Below are 9,299 nucleotides of genomic sequence, written 5' to 3'. Positions count from 1 at the left end.
AACAATACCTTTTACAATTGCTTCAAAAATATCTTGGAATAACAGGAACCAATCAAGTGAAAGACTTGTATAGTAAAACATTTGTAAGACATCAAGGAAAAAACTGTAGAAAACAAAGAATATGAAACGATATCCCATGCTCATGAATATGTATGAGTAATATGAAAAATGACCACTCTACCAAAAGAAATCTACAAATTCAATACAATCTCCATAGAAATTCCAACATGATTCACAGAATTTGGAAAAAGCCCTTCATACAGAAACACACACGCATGCATGCATGTGTGTGCACGCGCGCGCACACACACACACACACACACACACACACACGGGGGTGGTGAAGAAGAGAAAGAGAGGGAGGGAGAGAGAGAAAGAGAGAGAGAGACAGAGACAGAGAGAGACAGAGAGAGACACACACAGAGAGAGAGAGGATAGCAAAGTCAATTCTGAATAATAAAAGAACATCTGGAGGTACCACCATCCCAGATTTCACATTGTACACAGAGCTACAACAATGAAAACCAGTTGTGTTGATCAATGATATAGAAATGAAGACATACATAATTCTACAAACCTATGAACACCTGATTTTTCTTTATAACAAAGTCCCATACACACTGCAAAAAAGACACCCTCTTCAACAAATGGTGATAAGTTGCATAGCTATAAGGAGAATAAAAATAGATTTATATCTACCACATTGCATAAACTCAACTCCAAATGCATCAAAGACCCCAATGTAATACTCGATACCCTAAACCCAAGAGAAGAGAAAGTAGGAAATAGACTAGAGCTCTCTGGTGAAGGAAAGGACTTTCTGGACAGAACACTGATGGCACAGTCATTAAGACCAACAATTAGCAAATGAGACCCCATGAAACTAAAAATTTTCCATCCAGCAAAGGATACTATAATTCAAGGTGGCAGCTTATAGAATGGGAAAAAAACTTTACCAAGTGTACAGCCGATAGAAGGTTCATATCTAGAATTTATAAAGAACTAGCATCCCTCCTGAACTTTAAGAAAACAAAACAAAACAACAACAACAAAATGATTTAAAAATGGAGTGCAGCATTAAACAGAGGTCTCAAAAGATGAAACGCAAATGGCTGAGAGACACTTAAAAATGTTCAACATCTTCAGTCATCAGGGAAACACAAAAGTACTTTGACATTTCATCTTATCCCAGTCAGAATGACCATGATTAATAAAAACAAATGACAGCACATGCTGGCGAGGATGCAAGAAAGGGGAGAATACAAACTCGCACAGCCACTATGGAATTCAATGTAGTTCTTCAGAAATCCGGGAATATGTCTATCCCAAAATCCAGCTGTACCACTTTTGGGCATATACCCAAAGGACTCCATACCTCTACAGAGACAGGGGCTCATCAGTGGTTTTTGCTATTGTATTCATAATTGCAAGAAATGGAAATGGATTAGATGTTTATCACCTGATGAATCAATAATGAAGATGTAGTATATTTACACAATGGAATACCATCCAGCTGCTTAGAAAAAAATGAAATTCTGAAAACTTTCAAATAAATGGATGGTGCTGGAAAAGAATCATCCGGAGCAAGGTAATTCAAACTCCCATTCCCCAATACAAAAATAATGCATGTTTCCCCTTATATGTGAATGTTCACTTTTAAGCTTTATATATGTGTGTTTATATATGTGTATGTTTCGATCTAAATAACCACCGAACTTAGGTAGCCAGCAACGGGTGGGGAGGGGGAGGATAGGGATCTTTCAAAAGAAGAGGAAATAGAGTGTAGTTTTATAAAAAGATAACGGAGAAACTAAAATAGGGATATTAAATGGGGAGAGAGATGGGATTCTAGGGTAATGAAAGGAATAATGGAGGGACAATTAAACACTAAGGGCCCTTGGAAAAGTCATATAGAAACCTACTCACATAGAAGTTTCCCAAAGTATGCACATTTCTGAAAGGAATTTAAATGGAGTAACCATTTAATGAGGAAGAGAGTGCCTAAAGTTAGATATCTTATGCCACAAAGTAAAATCTCCATTGCTAGGAACCTCGAGTTGTTGGGCAAAGGGCTTTCAGAGATGCCCCTCAAATATCACAGGATATTACCATGGCTATTGGTTACTCTTCTGAACCTGATGACAAGGCCATATCACTGACAACTAAACTTACTTATGTAATCAAACACTGAGAAATCTAGCTGTTGTCCAACTGGAAGCTTCACTCCTACAGATTAACATTCATAGTGCTTTAGTACTTAGAACTCCACTACAGGAGAAAAGTAATTGTCAACTTTACCTTGTCACATACAAACCCTGTGACCTATGCTGAGACAAGACTGCAGTATACACTGGTGCAACAGTGACACAAATTTTCCGGGAGTAAACAATGACTTTTTATTGGATTTAAGACCCACACCAGAACCCAGATTCAATGTAACCCACATTACCCTGCTGAACTGGCCAAGAACCTGAGAGTATATAATTCATATATATTATATATATTCCAGAGTTTTGAATCTAGGTTCTTAGGCTTGTGTGCTAGGTGATCTTATCCTCTGCATCATCTTACTTCCCTTTTAATTCTTTCAGAGCACTCTCAGGAAATCAAATCTTAAGCACAGTGTGTAGTCTACCATATTCTCCTTTCCTATGGAACTTATCTGCAGGTCTCTGGTATTCCAGCACAGCTGTCATTACAACCACCACTGCCGATATATATAAAAGCTGGCACTGCCATGAAGAGGGGATGTAGGGCCTGTTGTCTGTGCAACGGTTTGTCTTTTGAGACAGGCCATGTTTCCATTTTCAGGCTGCATTTAAAAAGAAAGACCTCCCAACAAGGTTACGTGGTGTTTTTGTAGTTGGCCTGTTTTCATTGTTATTCAAGTCACATTCTCTTTCTGGTTCAGGGTTGAACCAGATCTTGGTGTCCCAAGATCTGTATCAAAGAATAATCAGAACGGTAAGGTCCTACAACTAGGGCTCTAGTGAGTTTTACCCTCACTGTTTACCTGTTTTTCCTCTGTTTCTTTTAAAATGACATTCTTCATCAAAAGGCTTCTCAGTCCCTCTTCTAAAACCATCCATTAAAAGACCACTCAGTCCTATATTTATGTCCAAATTCAGTAATGAGCCATAACTATTTGCGCTTAAATGTCCTGTTCCAGTGAGCAACTGGCTAAATTCCACAAGACAGGCTCTGTTGTAGGCATTAGCCAATAATGTAATCCCTTTATGGAACTTCAGTCTCGAATGGCATAGACAACAAACAAGAAAACATATTTATTCTTAAGTTATGTTTCATAGGAAAGTATAGACTTCTGTAGCAGAGAATCATGCCAGGCTAAGGTTTAAGATTCAGGAAAGTCCCTGAAGACCTGATGAGTCAGCTATGAAGAAGTTAGCCAGGTAAGGGAGGTTGAGAGAAAGAAAGGTAATGCTTGAGCACAGTGAACAATAGTATTTGATTTATTCACTCCTTCAGTGACTATCTATTGAGTATCTGTTATGCATTGTTCCAAATGATAAGGATCCAGCAGTAGGACAAAAAACAACAACGACCCTAAATTGTGTTTTTATGGAAGAGGAAGAGAAAATAAATAAATAGGTAAAATAACTGGTAAGTGCTGGCGAGATCGTAATAAAAGGAATAAAGGATGGGAGAGGGTACTATTAGAAGAAGGGGGTTGGAAGGCAGTCTGTGAAAGCCAAAAGTACAATCTCCTCATCCTTCCTGTGGGCCGGGAGGAGGCAAACATAGCTATGCAACCAGGAGTGGATCCTCGTCCTGTTGCTAACTCTTCAGACTGTTTTCTATTTATGTAGTGCTTTGTTTGTACATCATTTCTCACACTGCCCAATCTTGCCCAGTCCTTGCCAACACAGCAGAGTTGACCCTTCTTCACCAAAAGCTTTTGATTCTGTGTGTTTTGGGGACAGTTTCCATGGGAACACGCCTTCAACTTTATAGCAGGAGTCAATAGAGAATCAGAAAATTAGGATTCTCTGTACAGAAATGTACTTTTAGAAAACTTCACTGTTTTTCAAATGTGTTTGTGCACATTAATATTTTAAAACTTAAAATTATAGTTTATTGGGTCAGACAAAGTTTCAAGCAAGTCAATGTAATGATCAAATGTGCAGAAGAAGAGAATTTTCCTATCTGTGGATAGGCACTACTCTGACTTCTGCTAGACACGGAACAGTATCCCTGGCTTTTATAGGAAGTGATATGTAGCTCAGTGTTCAGAATCAGGGGAATCAGATGCCATTAGCATGTTTATTGAGAATGAACCTATACTGCATATCCACAATGAGTTCCCGACACGTTATATGGTATTCCAAGAAAAGCGCTGAGAATTAGAGTAGGTACCGGGGCTTAGAGTGGAGGACAGGGCACCAGATATGGCAATGCCTGTCTGTAATCCCAGCACTCAGGATATGCGGCCTTCTGACAGCATCGTAATAGTAGCTCTCATCAATTGGACTGCATGTTTACTAAGTACTTCATGTACAGCCCCACTAATCTTCATAATGTAGATAACCTTACACAGTAAATATTATTATCCTCATGTGACAGATGAGGAAAATGAGCATTAGAGAGTGTTACTTGACAATATCATACAGCTCCAGGTTTAAATCCTAGCTCCAAGGCAGAAAGAAGAAGAGAGAGGCTGATTAGCTCATTTACTTAGTGGTCCACAGTAACCAGCAGAGCTCAGATTAAAACCCCAGAAGTTGTACTCCCAACTTTTATACAATTCTGCACAGGTAGCAACTGAAATGGAGGAAGGAGTTAATTTCTCTGAGAGCACATGAAATGCAACTAATAAATAGCCGAAACAGAGTTCAAATAAAATTTGATTCCAGAGACTGATTCTTTCCTTGTGCAGCTTTCTGACTGAAGCATCATAATAGTAACTATTGTCAGTTGACTGGATGTTTACTAAGGACTTCGTGTATAGCACCACTAGTCTTCATAATCTACATAACCTTATCTGGTTAACATTATTATCCTCGTGTGTTAGATAAGGCAACTGTGCCTCAGACAGTAGCTTGACAACATCACATAGCTCAGGGTGTAAATTCACACCGGCTTCACACCATAGCCTGTGTTTACTGCACCTTGCTACCAATCATATGAAGTGTAAGGAGTGCAGGAGGTCATCGCCAGCACTGTGTGGGTGGGAGTGTGTGACTAAATGCATCAACTGTATGTTTTGGGAAGTTCAGTTAATACCAATTTACACGAAGTTGGTATCAATTAGTGGACACCTTCAAACTCCCATGAAGTCCATCTTCTGAATTAAGGAAGCACATCTACAGATTTCTGGTATCCCTTTCCTTCTAGCTCTTGTTTCTCTCCCTTATATCCACTGTTGTCTCCTTTCTCCTCCTCTTTCCTACTCTATATCCCCTTCCTGGTTCCACCCCTAAACTCTCTCCATTTCTAGGACCATCTGAATTCAGGCAGGAGACATGAGGACATTTTCTGTGGGACAAGTTGCCTTCAGGGTCACATCAACCCTGAAACTTAATGAACCTTTTACAAAGATAGTGGTCCTGGTCAAAGTGACCTCATATTGAATAAGGAACCTGGCAATTGGCCCAGATTCGTCAATTCCTTTTATTAATTTGTTGACTGAGTCATGTATAAGAAAGAACTTTGTGTTCTTTAGTGACATTTCTTAAGAGCAGTGGTCTGTGGGGCTACTGCTAGAGTAGACTGTGCAGGAAATCTTCAGTTCATTCACTTACTTAGATACCTAATTCTTGAAATGTTTCTCGGAGCATCTAAATAATGGAGAATAATAGTAAGAAGGAAGCATGGTGCCTACCCTCGTGGAGCTATGAATTTTCAGTCTAGAAAATATGACCAAATGCATATGGTAAATATTTTAATAAATATTTATACTATACAAGATGGCATAAGAGGCCTGAGGAAATAGTCATTCGTTGTCCTATTAGAAAACTGAACATATTATTTTTTCCATTTACTCTTCTTGACAGTATAAGAGGCCAAAGAAAGTCTCACTGGGGATGTGGCATTTAAACTAAGCCTTGACAGTGAGCAGCAGATCACCAGAGAAAGAGAGAAAGACTTTCCAGGCGGAGCAAATTGCTTGTACAAAAGTACACAGCTTCTGGCAGCAGTAGTTACGTCCTTCTGGTAAAGGTTCAACTCTACCACTTATCAACTGTGTGACTGGGAACAAATCACTTGCCCCTCTTGCTTCCTTTTCTGTTAATTGGTAAGTGTAATAATGCTGATAATAATAATTTCGTCTACATTATATATCTCATAAAGATTATATGAGTAAGAAATGCAATAGTTAACATGGAATTTTAGTACTGTGTGAGGGTGTGGATTTCTCTATTCTTTCCATCTTTTAAATGCTACATGAAAGTAGGTGTGAAATAGCTATAATTGGAAAGCACTATAGTCATGTGCACTGGTGATCCTATAGATCTTCTGGGCCACAACCAAAGCCCCAAAGGAAAGTATACGAATTCTGTTTTCAGCTTTTTGGTTCCAATTCCTTCTTGCCTAGTTTGGTGTTGGGGCTCATCACTCCATACTCTCACCCTCATCAGTACTTTTCTTCAGTATATCTTGGAGAATATGTGACAAGAATATTTCCCTTCTCCCGTCCAAATATTCTGTTCTTATTTCTTTCTTATGTTTTTCAATAAATAGTTTAATTTCTCTTCATTCCACTGTCCTCCACTCTTGGAATTCTAGGAAGCCCTTAGCCCACCACTTTTATTCTTAATTCCAGCATCTGGAATCCCTATGGTCAGATCCAAAGATATACTCACAATGTTCCCCCCAGAGTTTTGTTGGCCTTGCAGACATAACTAATATACCTGTTTGTGGTCTTCTGCAAGTTCACATGCTTTCAGTATAAAATGAATGACTGGATTATTCTGGTGTTTAAACGGTTGGTGATTAGATAGAATCTTGTAAGCAAATATGTTTTCTGATTCATGCAATGGGTGTAGAATGAATATATATATGTCATAAATAATTAGTATTGTTTCATGGAGAGCCGTTGTGTTGAGAAAAAATGGTAAGTATTTCTGACCAAGTCTATGGTTCTAAGTGCTATTGGAGCAATGGACTTTTCTATTTCATTGACATAATTTCATTAATTGTACCTTTTGATAGATATCATGTCTTTCTCAATAAAATCATATGCATTTATCCTTTCATGAATAATTGTTTCTATACAATATATGCATCTCCTTTTCATAGCCTTGCTTGCTAATTGTCATTGAAAGATATACTAACATTCAGAGACAGAATAGTTTGAGTTGGGGATTCTCTAGAAACTCTTCCCATTTGGGTTATAATATCATAGGAAGTTAGAGTTGCCTTCTATAGAAAATCTGCTCATTTCATACAGACAGGTACTTACTCTATAAGATAACCTGGCCCATTATTGTTACTTCATGCTATTTCCCTGTCTCCTGAAATTAGAAGAAAAGCCAGCCATCTTAAAATTTAAACAATAATTAACACCCACATGTGTCAAGCACGGAGATCAGCAATGTGTTTCATGGATGTGAATAAGATAGTTTCTGCCAGAAGGACTTTGTGTGTATGAGAGAGATGGGGGTATTGGATCCACATATTTGTTGTGAAGAAAGAATAGCCAAGTCAAAAATCTTATGAGCAAAACATGTGCTGCATTAGATCAAAAGAAAAGAGTAAGAATTTGTTCTAGAAAGGTTAGCAAGTTGAATGTGGATATCTCAATGTGTCTGAGTTCTAGTCCCTGGCAGTTTGGGCATAAATTTACTTAAGAAAGAGAGATTTTACAGATATAATAAAGTGGCATCTTTTGAGATAGAAGCATCCTAGCTTACCTCAGTGGTGCCTAAACACAATAAAAATGCCAATATAAGATAAGTACAAAACACAAGGAAGAAGGTCAGGAAGATGGAGGGTGAGATTGCAGTTATGGTGCCTTAGTCACAGAATAGCAGGCACTTCCAGAATGTGGATGATGTGTGTAAGGATTCTTCCCTAGACACATGGGAGGAACTGTGACTCCTCTGGCAACTTCTGACCTTTAAATCTATGAAGTAACAATTTTTTGTTGTTTAGCGCAGTAATTTGTGGTTGCACCCCTGGAAAAATCAAGGAAACACCAAAGAAAGGATATGGTATGTCAGCTAAATCTTAAAGGAAGGAAAGTAGTTTGCTGTGGGAAGGGACAGAAAGGGCATTTTAGACAGAAGGAATAACCAGAACCGAGACATGGAGATAGAAAATGGAGAATGTCCCTGGATTTGGAACACCAGCTGTGTGGAACCGGAAAAACAGGTTTGGGCTGTTTCATGATTAGTAGCTTAGGGATTTTGACATTTGTTTTTGCGACTTTAAAGAGCCATTGAAGATTTGGGAGGCATGAAATAACAAAAGGGAATTTCCTGTAACTTAACCAAATTATAGACAAGTATTGTCTTTCCTGAGCAGAGAGTCACATAAGGGTATGTGCTGACTTCACGTGTCATAGGTGCCAGTAGGTTGGCTTGTGTATGGCCAAAAACGTTGCATTTTTGTTTGTTTGTTTGTTTATAGATGAATAAAAACATCCTTTTCCTTACCTAGTCCTGCACCTACTCTTTTGAATCGTACCTTTCATCCCTGGTAGGGGTTTCTTAAGACACATTTTGCTTTGTAATCCCTAGTGGAATATTCTTGGGACTTTGGCTTGAATGCTTATGCGAATGAATCTGCAAGGCTAGCTCAGGAAAAGTCAGATCTCGAAACTGGACAGAGATTCTGTTTCCTTCTTAAATTAATTTTTTACTGTCTTTTATCTGGTATCATTTAGTCCACAGTGTCAGTCATTATTCTCCAGAGTATTATCCCTTCTACCATCAGTATTATCCCTATTAGCAACATTAACAGCTACTAACAGAGCAAAAAGAAAACAGATTAAGAATTTCAAGTACAGACAGAAACAAATTCACACCTTCTGCACAAAAAATATTGGTGTGGCCCCCTTGCAGGAAGGGAAATTTCAAGAGCTTTGGGAATTTTCTATAAATAGACATTTATTCTATGCAATTTTTTCACCATGTGTGTGTGTTTGCCCATAGGTGTATGTGAGTGTGTGTGTGTGTGTGTGTGTGTGTGTGTGTGTGTGTGTGTGTGTGAAGTTCAGAAGTCAACATTGGGTATCTTCCTCAATCACTCTCCATTTTATTAAAATTTACTTTTAGTTTAGTTATGTGCTCTTTTCTGTGTGGGGTGCACACAGAAAATTCAGAAGAGGGGGTAACTCC

The sequence above is a fragment of the Rattus norvegicus genome, chromosome X, assembly GCF_021556685.1.
Source record: "Rattus norvegicus strain SHRSP/BbbUtx chromosome X, alternate assembly SHRSP_T2T, whole genome shotgun sequence".
Taxonomy (NCBI): domain Eukaryota; kingdom Metazoa; phylum Chordata; class Mammalia; order Rodentia; family Muridae; genus Rattus; species Rattus norvegicus.
The sequence above is the reverse complement of the archived record's forward strand: the minus strand, read 5'-3'. Positions refer to the sequence as shown.